This window comes from Tenrec ecaudatus, unplaced genomic scaffold (genome assembly GCF_050624435.1).
Source record: "Tenrec ecaudatus isolate mTenEca1 unplaced genomic scaffold, mTenEca1.hap1 Scaffold_1451, whole genome shotgun sequence".
In the NCBI taxonomy this organism is placed as follows: Eukaryota; Metazoa; Chordata; class Mammalia; order Afrosoricida; family Tenrecidae; genus Tenrec; species Tenrec ecaudatus.
The window spans coordinates 139,872-160,802 of record NW_027457934.1 but is presented as its reverse complement, the minus strand read 5'-3'; the positions used below and the strand labels follow the sequence as shown (position 1 = coordinate 160,802).

Sequence of the window (20,931 nt, the reverse complement as noted above, 5' to 3'; positions counted from 1 at the left end):
GAACAGTCAGTCGACAGAGAGGACCACATGGCCGTCCCCACTATGAGACAGAATGTCCTTCACTGACCCATAGTCCTACAGGCAACAACAACGGAGACACAGTGAAGGAACTGCACCCGATTGGATCCGCCACACCGACTCAAAACATTAAGGGGGTGCAACAGAAACAGCAAGGGAATGCTGAAGGTGGATGTTGGGGCCAGGGCACGGTGCCCCAACATACTGGACTGGAAAATACTCCCAGAGGCCAACAAACAATCCTTGAACTAACTACAAGCTTTTCTTTCTTGTGTTTTGCTTTATTTTTGTCATTGGTTTGTTGTTGTGGTTGTTTTGTTGTATATTGTTGCTTCTACATGCTTTTCTTTCTTGTGTTTTGCTTTATTTTTGTCATTGGTTTGTTGTTGTGGTTGTTTTGTTGTATAGTGTTGCTTGGTTGTGCTCTGTCTTGTTTTTGTGCATGTTACTATCTTCACAGGTCAGTCTAAATAAGATAGGCTGGATGAACAAATTGGCGAAAACAACAGGACTGATACTTCCATGGGGACATGGGAGACGGGGAGGTAGGGGGAAAGGTAGTGGTGTTAATAAACCCAGGGACTAGGTAACAACAAGCGATCCAAATCGGTGGTGAGAAGGGTGTGGGAGGTCTGGTTGGGCATTATCAAGGGTAATGTAACTAAGAGGAATTGCTGAAACCCTGGTGTGGACTGAGCCTGATAATGGGACAGGAGAGAATTCAAATGAAATAGAGGAAAGAGCTGGGAGGCAGAGGGCATTTATAGAGGTCTAGATAAAGACATGTATATATGAAAATATATTTATACACAAGGATGGGTAAATAGATGTGTGCATATATTTATAAGGTTAGTATTAAGGTAGCTGAGGGACATTGGGCCTCCACTCAAGTACTCCCTCAATGCAAGAATACTTTTTCCTATTAAATTGGCATTCTATGACGCTCACCTTCCCGACACAACTGCTGAAGACAAAGTAGGTGAACAACTAAATGTGGTGAAGAAAGCTAATGGTGCCCAGCTATCAAAAGAGATAGCGTCTGGGGTCTTAAAGGCATGAAGGTAAACAAGAGGCCATCTGGCTCAGAAGCGATAAAACCCACATGGAAGAAGCATGCTGGCCTGTGTGACCACGAGGTGCTGAAGGGATCAGTTAGCAGGCATTAGAGAACAAAAAAAGTATCATTTTGTGCTCACCTCCCTGATATGATTACTGAAGACAAATGCATGCATAAGCAAATGTGGCGAAGAATGCTGATGGTGCCCGGCTATCAAAAGATATAGTGTCTGGGGTCTTAAAGGCTTGAAGGTAAACATGCGGCCATCTAGCTCAGAAGCAACAAAGCCCACATGGAAGAAGTACACCAGCCTGTGTGATCACAAGGTGTCAACGGATCAGCTATTAGGCATCATTAGAACAAAAATCTTATCATAGTGAATGAGCTGGGGAGTGCGGAGTGGAGACCCAAAGTCCATTTTTTCGCCACTAGACATCCCCTTACAGAAGGGTCTTGAGGAGGAGACAAGACAGTCAGGGTGCGACGTAGCAACGATCAAAAATACAACTTTCCTCTAGTTCCTAAATGCTTTCTCCACCCCCCTCCCACTGTCATGATCCGAATCCTACCTTGCAAGCCTGACTAGACCAGCGGAGATACACTGGTACAGATGGGAACTGGAAACACAGGGAAGCCAGGGTGAATTATCCCCTCAGGACCAGTGGTGTGAGTGGCGATACTGGGAGGGCATAGAGAGAGTGGGTTGGAAAGGAGGATCTGCATGTGACCTCCTCCCTGGGGGACATACAACAGAAAAGTGGGGGAAGGGAGACGTGGGACAGAGCAAGATGTGACAAAATAATACTTTATACATTATCAGGGGTTCATGAGGGAGGGGTAAGGGGAGAGGGAGGGAAAATTAGGACCTGATGTCAGGGGCTTGGGTGGAGAGCAAATGTTTTGAGAATGGTGAGGGCAACGAATGTACAAATGTGCTTTACACAATTGATGTATGTATGGATTGTGATGGGAGTGTGAGTCCCTTATAAAAAAAGGAAACAAAAAGAAAAGAAAAGGTCTAATACTGGCCAATGCAGTGCCTCCTTGCATATCTTTATTGGTGGCTAAAGCATCAGCTTTTAAGACTGTATTCACATATACTCCCATATATACTCTCTCATGCTGCCTAAGGCTGTAAGATGGGAGTTACACCAGGGTTAACACAAAGATCTTGTTCCACCACATGGGGCCTACTATTTTCATCCTGAGTGTGCAACTATATTGGGGGTATTTCATTAAAATGATTTTGTTTTTATATTTAAATAAAAGATCCTCTTGAGTTTCAGTGTTTAAATACTTTAGGAAAGGGGCTGGATTCTAGACTCTGTGAATGTCCTCCAGGAATAGAAGATGATGAGCTGTAGAGGAATGCCACATTCTGAATGATTGTGAAAGAAATACACTGAATAATTAGCTAAAATCAGAATTATAAAATTGATGAAATGGGGAGATCTGAGCAGATGTTTTTAAAGTTACCAAGTAAGCATATGGAATGTTGTGGTCCATCAATTATCATTAAGAATTGCAAGTTAAACGGTCAATAAATTACTAACACGTGCTAATTATTGTGCTTCTGATTCAAAAGACAGACTGATACCATGAAAGACTGGTGAGAGCGTAGAGTGCCAGAAATTCTACCAAATGCTACCGTCACATTAGAACAATCTGGCAGCTTTTCAAAACAGCGAATGTAATTTTACAATATAATCAAACTACCATTCCCCTCAAATCATTAAAAATTAAAGCTACATAAAATATGCACAGCAATTTAAAGTGCTTTTATGCATAAGTTGAAATATACCAAACCCAACTCAGTGACACTGCATAGATGCCAAGTCATAGTGACCCTATAGGACAGGGTAGAACTGTCCTTGTGTGTTTCAGATACTGTAACTCTTTAAAGGAGTAGAAATCCTCATCTGTCTTCATGGAGTAGCTGGTGGTCTTGTACTGCTGAACTTGCAGCTAGCAGTCCAATGCATAACCATTACTCAACCAGGGAATCTGTGAAAAGAGGGTAGAAGGAAAATAAACTCAAAACCAGCATCCCACAATGCTGGTATCTGTAAGACTGAGGTCAGGCACACTTCAGCTCCTCAACCATTCCTCCCAATGTACTCTTTGCCAAGACTCTTGAAACATGGTGTTCAGTAGCTGATGTATGTAATTCAACAGTAATAAAATTCTTCTATTTGTTATTGTCAGGTTGGAAATAAGACATTTTGATTTTAAATATATGATAAAACGTTAGAACTGAAAGAGTTAATGTAATTGTATACATTACAAAAAATTAGGGGATTTCAAGATGGAAAGCAAGATTCTATTAAAAACGCCGCTATTAAAATGAATAGAACATCACTGAGGGTGGTACGGTGCAGCACGCTAACATAAGTAACTTTTAGGTGATCAACGACTGTAAACCTAAAGCAAAATAAAGTGCACAAGGCACAGTGCTTTCTGTTTTATAAATGTCATTACAATGGGTATGTGTCCCCATTTTATGAAATCATTACAAGTCATTGAAGAATTACACAGTGCCATTGAAAAATACATAACTTGAAATGTATAACATGAAATGAAATGAGAATGTTTTCAATACATAAAAAATCTGGACAACTATGAAAAATAAAATACATAATTTAGAACTGTATTAAGATGGAAAGGATACAATTAATATCCCTGAGTCAATACCACAATAATAAATGATTTAATGAATAAAATTAAGGAGGGAAATGAAACAAACATCTCCTACATAAGAATTGCAAGTGATCTATGTATTTACCACTTTAAAATAGTAAAAGTTCTTCAGGATTTCATTGCACTTGGGTCCTAAATTAAACTAAATCAAATTAGAATAGACTAAACTAAATCAAATCAAACCAAACTAAATGACATATTGCATTTGCTGAATCTGCTGCAAAATATCTCTTTAAAATTTTAATAATAAAGAGATTCTTTTGAGGAATATGGTGCACCTGACCCAAGCCATTGTATTTTACATGGTATCATAAATGTGACCACCTCATTCTCAACAATATGGTATTGTGTTTGCTTTGGGTCTTCCACTGCCTGCAACTGATCCCATTGACACCTCATGATCGCACAGGCGGTGTTCTTCAATGTGGACTTGTTGCTTCTCTGTTAAACAGCTGCTTGTATAACTTCAAGCCTTTAAGACCCCAGATGCTATGTCTTTTGATAGCCGGGCACCATCTGATTTCTTCACCACACTTGCTTATGTGCCTATTTTGGCTTTAGCAATTGTCCCAGGAGTGTAAGCATCACAGAATGCCAGGTTGGTCAGAACAGAGACACAAACTCCATATGTAGACAATGGGACATCCACTCACAGAAGGGTCACAAGGAAGGAATGAGTCAACCACCGCTCAAAATAGCACCAATGAAACACACAATATCCCTCTGGTTCCTTGATGCTTCCTCATCCCCCACTATCATGACCTCAGTCCTTCCTTTCACTGTAGGCTAGACCAGAGCATGTGCACAGGTACAGATAAGAGATAAGAGCTCATGAACACAGAACATAGAAAAGGAATGGGAGTAGAAATACCTGGGGGGTAGCAGGAAGGAAGGAAGAGGAGGGGAAGAAGTGGGAACTGATTACAATGATTGACACATAAACCACACACACCCCCTCCAGGGGGACGAACAACTGAAACTGCGAGGGAGACAGTGGTTGCTGTAAGATGTGGAAATAATAATTCATAATTTATCAAAGGGTCATGAGAGTGTTGGGGAAGAGGGGAAAAATGGAACTGATACTAAGGGCTCAATAGAGAGTGAATGTTCAGTAAATAATGATGGCAATATATGTACAAATATGCTCGATACAATTGATGTATGGATTGTTATAAGATCTGTAAGAGCAACCCAGGTCGATCTATGTTGACCCTCTCCCCAGAAGGCAATACAGAGGATGAAACTGAAGATATAGCCCAGTGAGAGAGGCGGCTGTGTCCAGAGCACACAGGAGTGAACTAAGAGGGGTGGAGAGAGAGAAAGAACTTCATCATGGCACACCAAGCCCCAGGAATGACATCCTGCTCAGAACATACAGAGCACCATAGGGCCAGCCCCATCACAAGACACGACATTTTATCACTGATGGGGGACAGCACTGGAGAAACTGTGCAGGAAAGTGTACCTGATATGCCCCATACATAGTGGGGTGAAAGGAGAAGGGAGTGTACCTGGAAAGCAAGGGGAACAAAGTAACCAAGTCATCAAGGAATCCTGAAAATAGACTTCTGACCTGGGGTACAGGGCTTGTCACCTCATCAGAATTGATCGGAAAAAATACAGAAGGGTTAGCAGACAGACCTGGAACTATCTATTATTTTTTTGGTTTTGTTTTATTATGTTTTGGTTTTTTTCTTTCTCCCTATGTCTATTTAAGAGAGGCAGAATGAGCAATCTCGAGGAGAAACTACAGGACCAGCAGTTCAGGGGGGACATAGGAGAGAAGGGGTCAGGGAGGGAGAGTGGAGAGCCAACAAACTCATAGATAAAGGAAAAACAAGAGATCTAAAATTGATGGTGAGGAGGGTGTATAATGCTGGGTAGGGCTTGATCAAGAGCAATGTATCTGAGAGGAAATAGTGAGAGTCGAATGGAAGGTGAGCATGACAGTGGGACAGAAGGAAGGTGAAATGAAATAGAGGGAAGAAATAGGAGGCAAAGCTATTTATAGAGGTGTAGCTATAGGCCTGTATATATGTAAATAAATTAATTTATAATGAAAGGGATAGAGGCCAATGTACATCTATTTATATGAAAAGGTTTACAATAGCAGATGAACTTTTGGCCTCTACTCAAGGCCTCCCTTAACACAAGAACACTTTGTTCTGATTACCTGGCACTCTTTGAGACTCACCTTCCTGACATGAGCGCTGTAGACAAAATGGGTGCATAAAAAAATGTGGTGAAGAGAACGGATGGTACCTGGCAATCAAAACATATAACACCTGTGGTCTTAAAGGCTCGAAGTCAAACAAGCCGCCATCTATCGGGGAAGCAAATAAGCCCACATGGAAGAAACACACCAGCCTGAGTGACCGTGATGTTTTGACGGGATCAGGCATCAGGTATCAAAAGATCCAAAACAAACAACTGCATTGATTCAAAAGAGGGGATAATTGGATACCACCCTGCCCCCAAGTTGTATTTACAATGAAAACCTTTAGAGCAGTGTCTTCTCTGATTTCTGATCTGGCAGATTGTGGTTCTCCTTCTTTTGTCATGATCAGGAAAACTGGCTATTTATCACTTCATCTTCTCAAAGAGTCAGCTTTAGTTTAATTGGTTTACTAATTGTGTTCCTTCTATTTCAGTTATTTAACTTTTCATATTTATTTATTCCTGTCTAGCCTTCTGCCCTGCTAACCTATGATATGGCATTCTCACCTTTTTCTAGTTCCATTAGTATGAGTATGATATACCATATGCAACTTTGTCTAATTCCATTAGGTGAAAACTGAGGTAATTAATTTCAGAATTTCATTTCTACATGATACAGACATTTGTTGCTATAAATAGCACACACGTGCTCTTCAGTTAAATCCAACACTTTGTTCTGTTGTGTTTTCAATTTCATTCCGTCCAATACGCCCACCCAGGATATAAAATCTTTAAATACATGTCATAGCTAACAATTATACAAATAGCATATATATATATATATATATAACGGGTATACATGCACACATACATTTTAGTGCATAAATAAAATCTAAAAATGAAGGAATTTTACAATATCCGTGAAGTTTTGTTATGTAAATTAAGGAAGGGGGCATTATTGGGGCAAATATTTTGGTGGGAACGGAAACCCTAGATATTAACAAGATGGTCCTGGCTCCCATGTCTCCCCATTGCTCTGGTCCCAGAAGTCTTGTCCCTGTGTTTCCTAAAACCCATGTGATCCCTATAGACCACTGTCATTACGGCAGGGACATTGTGTTTGTGATGGCACGGAGTCTTCTCACTGTTCCTCTCATACAGTATTGGGCAGCTGTGCCCTCAGGGTCATTGTGCCCACCTGCAGGGAGAACTGCTCAGTGGAAATTCTTCTGGAGCTGGAGCATCAGTTCCTTAGGGATGGGCGGGTTTTCTTCTACTAGAATATATTGCTCACAACTACTCCAACCTCGTCTGCAGGTTTTGGCAGTTCCAGCTCTGGAAACATGGAGTCACCAGAGACAGCAAAGCTTAGGGAGAGGATCTGTGAAGGGTTCATCACTCCTGGGTCCAAATCATGGACAACGGGAAGAGGGAAAATAATCACTGATGACAAGTAATGGAACCCTAATTATGTCAACCTATTTTTGGAATCTTGACACAACTAGTGAGAAGTACCCACTAGGCAGAAGAATCTCCACAGGAAATTCATGCCTTATGGACAAGGTCTGTGGATCCAAGAGAACCCTGCCCATGATGTAACGTTTTTCACTGTTTCAAATTTCAACTGGAAATGGATGAGGTGCTCTGCATATTAGAAGCCCAAGGAGTAAAATAGAGAAGTTCCTCATCTTCTCAGAATCTCAAAAGAGAATGTATGACCCCATCGTTCGGGGGGGGGGATAAAACCAACATGAAATTCACTGCCATCAAGCTGATTCTGACTCATAGTGACTCTAGAAGACAGAATATAATTTTATGTTGAAAAGCACTCAGGAAAAAGAAATGTGTGACATGTTCCCAACACGACTCTCGCTGAGAAACAAAGACCGGAGCTGCATGACAGTGGAAGGGTCTGCTTTTCTTGGAGCGAGCCAGGACTGAACAGGAAGATTCCCCGAGGGAAGCTCCTGAACAAAAGAGTGGACCAAGTTTACAGTTATAGACAACTATGCCAATACATTGGTATACCAATGTATAGAATGAATGTTCAATACATTTCACAGGGATGGTCATGAGTACAAATTAGGATGGGGTCATGATTCTAACCAGATAGGGCTCTTTGTAATTCTTGGTTCCAAATTTTGTCTTATTTGATCTGGTGATGTATCTATGGTGACTTTTGGTTCCTTGAACAAAGTTCTTCTGTTCCTGTGACCTGAAGGTTGGGGATGTCCTTTGTGGACATGTTAGCCTGGCCAGGTTTGGTCAAAACTGATACGCATGCGGTGTAATGGGATATTTTTCTGAGGAAAGGGCTCAACAGAGGCAGGGTCTCGGGAAGGAAAATGCAGAATAATTATAGGCAATAAATGAGGTATTCCAATATCCTGTGGCAACATCCCACATCCAGGGGGAAGTTGGACAAGCTGTGGGATCTGCATTATCACACAAAGTTAAGCAGGTTGGGGAATGGTCTCAAACAGAATGTTCAATGTTCATGGTTGTTCTTATTCTGTAGGCAGATTCTAACTATTTATTATATTTATAACAAATAGAATCATGCCACAAAAGATTAGTTATTGAAGGCATAAAGATAACTTTTCCCAGAGATAGTAAGTCCATTGTTATTTGTTGTTTGTTCTCTCTCTCTCTCTCTTTTTGAAAGGAACTTGACAGTGATTAGAAGACATCATTTCTCAAGAAATTTACATAGTATTTCCTCTTTCTGTCCCTCCTTCCAAAGAACAAACTGGAGTTTGAGTTACTAATTAGAGAGTTTATTGACGGAATCAAGCAATCCTGGAATGGACAATAATAACTGTAAGGATGCACCAAGTACTTCAGTGAAGAAAGCTGTCAGAGTTTAAATTCAAAAAGATCCTGAAACGTACAAGAACACTCTAATTATTTGATCTTTAAGACAGGGCAATATCAAAGTCACTTTGTAAAGACTGAGCAATATAAAACTTTCTTATTTGTTCTGTTTTAAAATATTGGGGGTGAGAATGAATGCTCTTTCTCACAGCTGTTGTGAGAGTAATTGGGAAGATAGAGGGAGGATGCCTGGAGGTTTCCTGCGCTATGCTGATTTTAAAAGTCAGTTCAAAATAAACAGTAATCCTATACAACTTTAAAAAGTTGGAATCTGGCCTGCATCTTTTGCAGAAGCCCATTCTGTTTCAAATAGAGTGCTTTTGTTCTCTTCACAGGAAAAAAAAAAGGTATGGGGGGCAACCACAATATTGTGGCTGGTGGTGGATTGATTAAACACACCCACTGGTTTGACTTTAGCATGAAGAGATGGGCCATGATAAGGATAGGGACAACAATGACATTTTAAAACCTTACAAGATTGGATCACTGCCCTCTGTTTTCCAGATATGATTCACAAAATGTTAGCCTAATAATCCAATATTTGTCAAAGGCAATTCAGGATGGGTGAGTTCCTGAGAAAATGCTAAAGTGTGTCTCCTGTCCAGAAAAGACTCACAAATATTCTTCAGAATTACTTTACATTACTTTTTCAACTGCAGGTCAGTGGTCAGAAATAAGCAATTGAGGTTGAAAGTATGTGAGGCTCAAACTGAATTTACTGGTCTCATTATCCTCATTTGAATGAAGGTTCTAGTAAAGGGTACTGGTAAGACTATGGATTGCCAGAAGAACAAACCAATATGCCTTGACAAACATACAGCCAGATGCTCCTTGGGTATAAGGATGGCAAGACTTCATCTCATGTACCTTGGACGTGTTATCAGGAGAGACAGTCCTTGGAAAAGGAAAACATGGATGGAAAAGTTGCACAACAACTCAAAGAGGCAAACTCTCAAGAAGATGAATGGACACACTGGGTACAACAATTGGCTCAGACTTAGTCACAATGATCAGGATGATGCAGGACTTGGTAGTGTTTCAGTCTGTGAGCATAAGGTCACTGATTCAGACCTGACAGGAGAGCACTGTGTTAGTCTGGGTAGACTAGAGAAACAAATCCACAGAAAGGCATATGTATACAAGACAGAGTTTATATAGAAGTTAAGTGTATATTAAGAAAGTATCCCAACCCAGACCAGTCCAAGCCCATAAGTCCAACATTAGCCCACATGTCTGACATCGATCTACAAAGTTCTCCTCATACTGGCAGAATGCATGTGATCATGCCAAATGTAAGAGGAAAGTCAAATCAGTGAGAGTGTAAGCATCTCAGCGCTGGCAGGGGTCTCCACGCAGCATCTCCAGCACCCAGGGCTTCATCTTGGTAGGTCCATGTGGCTTCTCCTCAGGCATGTCTCACAGGAAGTGAGCCTTGCACTGAGATAAAGAACTCGCTAAAGCAGCCACACGTTGGTCTGACCATCAGAAAACAAGAGCCCAGAGAACAAGAAAGGTGAGGCTCACCGAGCCATTTTTCTCTCTGCCTTTCAATTAAATTCACATGTGTTTATCGGCCAGGGTGGCACAAGAAACCTTATCAAAAGGACCTAACAACAACAGCAACATGTGCAAACCTTGGCCTTCCACAAATGTAGGCCACATAAATTTTTCCCTAAGCGAAACTTTTAATAGCAGTTTATTATAAGTTAATGCAAAAATACAAAGTACATGTTTCTTAATTTGCTGTCTGCAGTGTGTACTTCCGATGCTGCAACCCATCACAGGGCCTCACTGGGGCTTCACGTACTTCCCTTTTCTCTTTCCAAATCTGAAATTTGTTAGATAAGATGTTTGATGCACCAGTGCTATTCCTCCTTTGCAGTACAAAACCAAGCCCACTTCTACTTGAAGGGCAGAAGTTGTTAACTTCTTTAGCTGGGATGTGGATAGGCCCCTACGAACAAGTAGAAAAATCTCAAAACAAAAAAACCATTTCAAGTTGGTTTGCTCAAGAACATCATCATCCTTAAACACTGTCTGTAAACACCCCTGGACATGTTGCTCAGGGAGATTTTGATGGACAAGGTGAACTGTGTCCGCCTGAGTTCTAGTATTAAATAAATATGTGTTCTCTCACTCCCATCCATGCTTTGTCAACTGTTTTACTTGGGGACAGGCTGCCCAAATCACTTTGACTGCATAAACAAATTTAGATAGGTAAGGGCGATTACAGAGTGCTTTAGTTTGTGTGTTTGTTCAGACATACTCTTGTGGGCTCCCAAACCAGTAAATCCTTAAAGGAGCAGGAAGCCTCATCTTTCTCCGAAGAAATGACTAGTTGATGTGGACTGCCAACCTTGTAGTTAGAAACACAGATGTATAACACTAAACATACAGAACTCAAGAAATAAACTATAGTTTAATTATGGGCAGTGCATGCTGTATATGTAAATTTAAACATGTCTCATATCCTTTAGCTTGGTTCACTGGAGAGCGTGTGGAATTGGCCAAATGGCCCTTTACAGAAAAATAATTGCTCAGCACTTCCCCAGCAATTGAAAACTTCTGTAGCGTAGCCCGTAACCTGGGATAAAGTGTAGGTATCTGCGGTTGCAATCTCCCTACATCATTCCAGCGATCCCCACCTCCACCTCAGGGGAGCGCTTTTGCCCACTTTGGGAAACACTGACTTACAGGCTCGGGAATCCACAGGAGGCAGTTCTAACTGTGTTCTAGAGCATCCCGGTGAGTCAGAATTTACTTGTTGGTAGGGTGTGGTTTTAACTCCCACTCCTGCAGGTCTCAGCAGCAAGGTTGGTTCATCTGGAGTCAGACTGAGGAAGAAACCTCAGCCTTGCTACCTACTGATGTATGAGTCCAGGCAAGTTCACCTAAGTGTCCTTGCTGCTATGAGGATTAAAGGATTCCATCCTTCTCAAGTTTTCCTAACACGTGGCCAGTTCCCACATATGTTCATTGTTCTTGTGAAATCCTGTCTTGGGAATAGCCTACACATTTTGCGTTATTTTATTAATAGTTCACTTATAAAAAAGACTCCCTTTGCAGTTTTGACAATGTTTTACCTCACATAAAAATTATCTCTGAGTAAATTTTTAGTTGATTTGATTGTAGTTGTTTGTTTATAATGGAATTAATGCACCGCAGCCTGAAACTGCAGTGTTGTGGGGGAAAGGCCAGCCCCCCACAACTAATCACAGGTTTGATAGGCATAATTGTACGTTTAAGATACAGAGTATTATAATAAAGTCATGGAGAACATGAGGGATAGAAGAAAGATTGAAACAATAGAGTCAGACATATTTCTTGGTAGCATGCTCACCGCAGCCCCGCTTGGTGGTCCACTTGGAGAGAGCCAGAGAGAGCAGGAGAGCAGGATGTTTATTGCTAACCAAGGCTTATCTATCTCTTTAGGGGGCGTGATTACAGCTAACCACACACGTCACAGAGGAAGGGGTTGTACAACAGGCAATACAAGCATTAGGAGGTGGATATACAAAAGCACAACAGGAAGGGGATGAGCTAGGGGTGTACACATGATAGGAAGGGGTGGAACGAGAGATGTATATGTGACAAGAAGGGCAGACCCAACATTCATAATGGCGGCCTAGCCTTGGTCACCCTTGAGTGGGCTTGACCTCCTTGGGCTCTCCTTCAGGGCAACAATTTACTACCATCCTTATCAGAAGGAGTGGGCCCTACTTGTGGGATAAACAGTGGTGTCTGCTTGCACTGGATGGCTGATAACCCTTAGGGAGAATAACCCCTGACCTACTCCTGTTGACCTCCAACTGTATAGTCATCTGCCATGCTTCGCAAACAGCTAAGTTTAGGATATATTTGGGGAAGACAACTTGGGAGGAATCTTTCTGTTTCCCACACAGTGCTAAGTGTGTCATCGTGTCCTAATATCTGGTCATTGAAACATGGGAACATAGGCACAATGTTTCATTCTTGCCTCTATGAGTGCTGTCTCCAGGGATTATAACAGGAGAAGTCCTGGATTTCCTGGACATCTAACAAATAAGAAAGTGAATACACTTGGTGTTGTTTTCAAATAAAGAGAAATGATCCAACAAAACGAATTTTGCCTAAGAAGGAGCTTATAGAACACATTCGTGGGGGGTGGGGGGAGTGTCTGGAAACTAGACCAATTAGCAACCACAGTGGGCTTCTGAAGTAGGTAATGCTGTCTCCTGTTTGAAGACTTGTGTGCATGTTGAGAGGTTGGAGACAGAGGCACGGATGGAGATAGAATTTAGCCAGGAATGTGAATTTAAGAAAGATTTTATTGAGGCATGGAAAGAACTCCCAGGAGGGAAGGAGGAGCAGAGAAAGGAACAGGGACATCTTGAGCCCCCAGGCAGATTCCAAGACCCAACTAGTTAGGCCAGGGAAATGGCACCTGGCAGTGTGGCAGTGGGACATATATAGGACTTGAGTCAAGGACATATGTACTGATAAGGGGAAGGAAGGCCTTCTGGTGCTGCAGTTGCAGGGTCTGAGTCAGGATGTGGTTGGTGAGTAAATCATCCTGGAATACTGAGGGAAGGGGCTGTACAGACCTGTCCTGGAGAGATAAGCTCCTTGGAATGCTGGCGGCAGGGACTGCACAGTCCAGCTCTGGACTTGAGAGGCAGAGGGAAGAGGCCATACACCCCAGCAGGTTATCTTTTGAGAGAGCTGGGGGAAGCCGCTGCATGCTCCGTACCCGGCCCAAACACATGTGATTTGTTATCTTTGCTTTTGGTGAGGATTGAGGTTGGGAGAACTGACTCACAGTGGGGTGGCTCTCAAGCCTGGCTAAACAGTATAATTACCTATGACGGAGCTTTTAAAAACCACAGCATTCCAGACCAGTCAAAATCCATTAAACTTCTGAGATGAGAGCTAGGTGATTCCTCAGAGCAGTTCACATGAAGAAGATTAGGCTGTCTGCTTGTGGGGAAGTAGCCACTGTAAACCTCATGAATAGCAACAGAACTCTTTCAGATGTAGTGCCAAAAATTGCCCTCAGTTCAGAACTCAACTTGTTGCCATCGAGTTTATGTCAACTCTTAGTGACCTTATAGGACATGATAGAACTGTCTCTCTGTGTTTACCAGACTGTAACCCTTTATCGGTGTAGAAAGCCTTGTCTTTCTCCCAAGGAACGATTGGTGCTTTAAATTTGCTAATTAGTCGTTAGTAGACCAATGCATAACTACTAAGGCACCAGTGCTCCTTCTCAGGATGGAAGGCAGTCAAAATATGGTCAGGGAAGAGCCACCAGCCCAAAGCAGAGTTGATCATACTGACGTGGAAGGAATAAGTCCTTTGAGACCTTGCTGATAGAGGAAGACTCAATATAAGAAGAAACAGTGACAGTAATCTCATCATTGAAATTTAGAATATGAAGTATTAATATAGAAAAATTAGAAGTTATCAAAAATTAAATTGAACTCATAAAGATCACTACAATAGTTGTTAGTGAGAGGAAATGGACTGATATCTGCCATTTTGCATCAGCCAGTAAAACAATGTGCTATGCTGGGAATGACACATTCCAGAGGAATCACATTCATCTTCCTAAAGAACATTTAAAGATCTACCTTGAAGTACAACGCTATTGTGATAAAATGCTATCTATCTGCATACAAGAATATCCATTCAATACAATTACTTAAATTGATGCACCAACCAGTAAAGCTGATGATGAAGAAACTGATGAATTTTACCAGCATCTTCAGGTTGAAGTTGAACAAACACACACTCTAAATGCATGGATAATTATTGGTGACTGGAATTCAAAAGTTCTTGGTGATCGAAATAATGCTGGGCATTACATGATAGAATTTTACAAGACTAACAACTTCTTTATAGCAAACACTTTTTGAGAATACACAGGAATTAAATTGACTACATCTATGGGAAAAGAAGATAGAGAAACTCAATGTCAGCAGCTATAATAAGTCTAGGAGCCAACTATGGAACTGACCATCAATTCCTCATAGTTAAGTTCAGATTCAAGCTGAAGAAAATTAAAACAAGTCCAGGAAAGCCAATTACAACCTTGAGTCTATCTCACCTGAATATTAACATGTCAGGAACTGATTTGACTCACTGAACACTAATGACAGGACATCTGATGAGCAATGGAATATCACCAAGAACATGAAGAAAGCAAAAGGTCATTCAAAAGACAAGAAAGAAAGGATCAAACTGGATGTCAGAAGAGACTCTGAAATTTGCTTTCAATCATGGAGTAGCTAAGGCACTTCATAAGAAATGAAGTCAAAAAGCTGAACAGAAACTTTCAGAAAGCAGCCTGAGAAGTACTGTAATGAAATGTGCAAAGACCTAGAGCGAGAAAGCCAAAATGGAAGAACATGTTCACTTATATCTTAAATTAACTGAAGAAAAAGAAATCTAACCTTTGAAATGCTATATTGACATATTCCATGGGGAAAATATTGAACAATACAGGAAGCATCCAGTGAAGATGGAAAGAACACACATTACTCTACCAAGAAGAACTAGTGGGCATTCCACATCTCAAGAGGTGGGATATGAACAAGAACCAATAGTACTAATTGAAGAAGTTCAAGCAGCACTGATGGAATTAGGCAAAAACAAGTTGCCATGAATTGACTGAACACGATGAAAATGTTTCAACAAATTGATGAAGCACTGGAAGTGTCAGTGAAATGATGCTTTGGAGTCCAGGGACCCTGGTGGAATGATGCTCTAAGGGATCTGTGATCCCACCAGAATGAGGCTCTGGGTTCCAGGACCTGCCGGGAAAAAAATTCTTGCGCATCTGAGACGTTGCCAGAAAGATGCTCTGAGAGTCCTGAAACCCACCGCAGAGATGCTCTGGTGGACAAAACACCTACGGAACTATCACACACCCGGAGCATGTTTCTATGGGGATGCCAAAAACTCCCTTCCCCAAAGCACACTTCTTGCGGGATTCCCGCTCCACAAGGCCCCATCCCCCCACTGCCAGCATAGACTGATGCCAACAAAAATTAAGAAAAATTATTGTTTGTAAGCATTGTTCTCAGCCCTCGATAATCTTTATAGTAAAATACTTACTTGAAGCATAAACTCTACCAAGGAAGACAAACTATTTAGATTATAATAAATGTGAAGTTAATGAATAATATGCTGTCATGGAGCAGAGGAGTGAACTTTACATAAGATGTGAGAAGGCTTGACATTTAAACTGAGACCTGAGCAAAAGTGAGCCATGTAGAAAGCTGAGGTTTTCATGGATTGGTAGAATGATTATCATCCAGAGGCAATATTCTACAATTGATGTACAGACTCAACCTAATTCCTCTCAAGGTTTTCATTTTTTCCAGAAAATGACAAGCTGATTCTAAAATTTCTATGGACATGTGATGGTTTAAGTGTAGCTAAATAATCTTGAGAAACAATAAAATATAGGTGGAGAATGCACATTGCCGGATATGAAAACTTACTAAAAAGCTATAGTAATTAAGACCGTGTATTACTGACATAAAGGTAGCTAGAATATAACTGAGAGTCTTAAAATTCAACCTCATACATCCATAGCTAATTGATTCCAAAAGAGTGTCCAGAGAAGTCACTGTGCTTTTAGCAAATGCTGTCAAAACAACTAGATAACTCACAGGAAACAAGAATGGGCTTTGACTCCTACCTTGCACCACATAAAAACACTAACTCAAAATAGATCTGAAGACCTAAATGTAAGAGCCAAATGTATAAAAGCCTTAAATGGAAACATATACATAAATATTTGTGACCCTGGTTTAGGGAATGGTTTCTAAAGATATCTTCCATTTTAGGCAATAATGACATCTTAAGTATAAGCAGCCCAAGGAAAATGTGCATAAATTGAACTTTGTCAAAATTAAAGTCCCTTACGATCAGAAAGACACAATCAAGAATTTCGTGAGATATCTAACAATCTAGTATTCGGAATATATAAATAAGTTTTACAAATCAACAACTAAAAGACAATAAACTAAAAATTATTAAAGAAGTTAGTCAGTAATCTAAAGATATAAGTATTTTAAACATAAACCATACAACTCTGGTATAGATTTAGTCTAAATTTTTGTACATTGTTTGAAACAGAAGAATATAAAAACAAGTCCACGAGAGCCAAAATAATATTTTGAGGCTATCTGATCTGAATTTAGGGAACATTTCAAGAACAGACTTAATGCAATGAACACTAATGACCTGATGAGCTGGGGTGGGTAGGGGGGCCGATATCAAGAACATCATATGTGAAGGAAGCAAACACCATTAAAGACAGAAAATGAAGAAAAAAATGAAAGTGGATATCAAGTAGCTAAGGCAAATGGAAGAAATGATGAAGAGCTGAACAGATAATCCGAAGCACAGCTCAGGAAGACAAAGTATTTAAGAATTCATGATTTGGCAAATGCAAATCAAGATCACAATGAAATGCCTGTGGTAGTCTGGGCACTTTAGAGAAACAAATCCATAGTAACTCATGTATAAGAGAGTTTTATATAAAGGTTAAGTGTGCTTCAAGAAAACATCTCAACCCAGTGCTGCCTAAACCCACAAGTCCAACATTAACCCCTTAATCCTCATGTCCAACACCAATTCACAAATTCCTCCTCCATCTCACAAAACAGACACAATGACACCGACTGCAGGAGGAAAGCTGAGTCAGTGAATGTGAAAACATCTAAGCTCTGGCAGTGGTCTCCACGTGGGTGCTCTAGCACCCAGGGCTGCACTGGGGTAGGTCCATGTGGCTTCTCAGGGATGTCTTGCAGAAAGTGAGCTTGGCCAGCAGAAGCAGGAAACTGGTTAAGGCAGTTGCTCCCTGGTCTGACCATCACAAAGCCAGACACCCAAGAACTAGAAAGTCGATGCTTACTGAGCCATTTATCCCTCCACCCTCCAATTAACTCCACATGTGTTTATCAGCCAGGTTGGCATTATAAACTAACAACCTCAATGACACTTACAGACACAAGAAAGCTATAATAAAACAAATAACATAAATTGTCTAGGATGTTGAAAAATCAAGTGTCCTCATGCACTGAAAGAAGGTACAGCCTGTTTGGGAAACAGTCAGGAAGTTGTTCAAAATAGTAAAGATACCACCACGTGGATGTTGTTAGATGCCATCCAATCAGTTCAGACTCATAGCAACCCTATATATAATAGAAAGAAACACTGCATGATCCTGAACCATTTCATCTTGTTGGGGGTATTCTTTGTTATCCTTCTAGCAAGCACGATGTCCTTCTCCAAGGACTAATAACGTATCTTTCTGATAACATCTTCAAAGTATGAGAAGTGTTCCCATCATCACTTCCAAGGGCCATTTAGCTGTACTTACTCCAAGACACACGTTAGTTCATCCGACACGCTATTGTAATTTCAATATTCCTCACCAACACTTAGTTCAGATGCAGCATTTCTTCTCCGGTCTCCCTTACACATTGTCCATTTTAAACATCCATGAGGTCACTCTAAATACAACAGCTAGGGTAAGGAGCACCTTAGTCTTCAAAGTGGTGTCTGCACTTTTAACACTTAAAAAGATAATTTGCAACACAATTCCAGGCAGCAGTGTTCAGGCAGAAGATAAATGCAATGTCATGCCTCTTCAATATTTAATTCCCAGCATAGTAAACCATGACTGCAAGATTCAAAATGGCCTGTAGCAATCCATTTTTGATGACTTCAAATTTTCCAAGACTTTTATTTCGCACATTCCACACCCTGATTAATGGATGTTTCAATGGTTTCTACTCAGTTTGCGTTATGCCATATTAGCCAATGAAGGTCCCCCAAGACTTGCTTCATCCAGATCACTAAGGTCAATTCTACTTGGAGAGAATATTGGAAGTGACCTGTCAGAAGAATAACCCAAATCTGTCTCCGAGGAAGAACAGCCAGAATGCTCCTAAGACGTGAGGTTGGTAAGCCGTAGTCTCACGTATTTACACATGTTGTCAGGAGAGACCAGTTACTGGAGAAGGATATCACACTACGTAAAATGGAGGGTCACTGAAAAAGGGGAAGATCCTGAATAACAGGACTGGCACAGTGGCTGCCACATGGGCTCACGCACAGTTGTAAGGATGGCCCAAAACGGACCAGTGTTTTTTACACAGTGACTGAGTGGGAGACAACTTGAGGATCTCTGAGGACCTATCTTTTGAGGAGGCAACTCGTCCCTAATCCTAGTTTGAGTGTCTTCCTACCTGATGGACCATCTTCTGGCACTCTATCAAATGACGTGCTGCTGCTATTTGTGATGTTTTCAGTAGCTAATGGTTCAGAGCTGGTCTGCCTCTCAATCTTTGTCCGTATGAGTCTGAAAACCCTATTGAAGCCTGATTACCATGGGTGGTATTTGAAATACCAGCTGGTCTAGCTGCCAGCATGACACAAATCACCACAATCTGACCACCTGACGGATGAACGGTGACATCCACTCTGATTGTGCATATGCCCAAAAGACTTGAAAGCAGATCCTCGAAGAGAGACGGGAATGCCAGTGTTCATTGCAGTAATGTCAACAATAATCAAACAGCTTCAGTAACATTAATGTTCAACAGATGAACATACAAAATGTGATAAACACAAGTACTGCTCTGACAGTAAAAGAAATGTAGTCTTGATACAGTACAGATAGAGCTTGAGGTCCTTATGCGGAATGAAACAAGCCAATCACAAAAGGGCAGATACTGTAGATCTACACTTGTAAATAAGACAAGTAAAGGCAAATGTATAGATATCCAAGTTTATTAGTGGTCACTAGGGTTAGTGTACAGAAAGCTGGGATGGAGGGTAGGGGTGATGGTAAAACTACAAAGATAATGGAATGTTACCTTGCAAACCGATCCTTGTAATTGCTGTCAATAAGGCTTAAACCTGTAAATAACTGAACAGGCAAAAGTTGTGAGACAGATACACAAGGAGGCTACAAAACGTTGTGGAAAACTTCCATTATTTTCAAATGTATTTAGTCATCACTGGGGCTCTTTCTTGCTGCTGGTTTCTCTGCTGGCCTGCTCTTCCACCTGCATGACCAGGACCGGGGCCTTCTTGAAAGTTGGAATGACATGGTCCACGGGGGTGAGTGGTGTCCCCCAGGTCCCATACTCACCCAATGCACAGCTGGCAACACCTGTAGTTGTCCAGGAGCCAGCAGAACCCCACCCCCACTCCCCAGCCCTGAAACCTCCAACCTCCCTGCAGCCAGCCCACCTTGCAGGTACTTGGGAAGCATAGCTATGGTGGATTCTGCTTTGCTCTCAATTTTCTCTGGCTGCTTGGCCATCTTGGGAGAGTTTAAGTCAGGTTGGCCCTTGCTGAGTCACAGAGGGAAAAGACCCAGCCAGTTCATTAACTGCCAGTCAATTTAGCAAGTTATTCCTGGGCCCTTCCTCAGGTAAGCAACGCAAATGCCTGCATAAGATGCCCACATCCTGCCTCCTGATCCACATCCAGGAGGTCCCCAAGCTTTGCCTACATTACAAAGTTGAGTGTCAGCTTTTTTTGGACCCTATATGCTACCAAATCTTGCCAGTCACCCCTCTCCACCATTTTCCCACAACCCGAAATGGCTCTGATATTTCCTGTCAGCCCCACTACAATCCCTATGCCATGGCCACTCCTCATTCTTGAATTATCCCAACAACCTGCTCTCCCTGCATCCACACCTGCACCCTTTCTCTAAGTACCTGCACCAGGCTCCACACTGAAGTCATGATAAACCTAATGCTGCCATGAGGATGTCACTGCTCTGCTCAACTCCCTCCAAAGGTTCCCTGCACTCATCAGGAAGCCAGACATGAGTTCTGGGAGGTCGGTTAGCACCAGAACCTGGCATGCAGTGCCTAGCTCCTTGTCCATTCAAATGCCTGTTCCCTAAGGCATTTGAAAGGGAGGACAGGCCCAAACAATTTCCCTGCACCATCATGCTCAGGTTTAAATCTCCCATAACCTTCATTTCCACTCAGCCCATCATTATGTGTTTGCACACCTCTCGGCGGCACAGATCACAGCAGAAGCCACTGACTGCCTGGCAGACCCTGCCCTGAATCACTTAACCCTCAAGTGCAAACATCTGGCCCACTTGA

The 20,931-nt window shown here is 41.6% G+C and overlaps 1 long non-coding RNA gene across 1 annotated transcript in view; it reads right to left on the bottom strand.

Annotated features, from left to right (window-relative positions):
- Nucleotides 1-63: 63 nt before the first annotated feature.
- The window catches only part of LOC142436075 (uncharacterized), a 28,094-nt gene continuing 7,226 nt past the window's right edge, over nt 64-20,931 (bottom strand). Inside the window, exon 4 of the long non-coding RNA XR_012781760.1 lies at nt 64-3,079. This is a non-coding gene — a long non-coding RNA (uncharacterized LOC142436075). The remainder of the gene's footprint in view (nt 3,080-20,931) is intronic.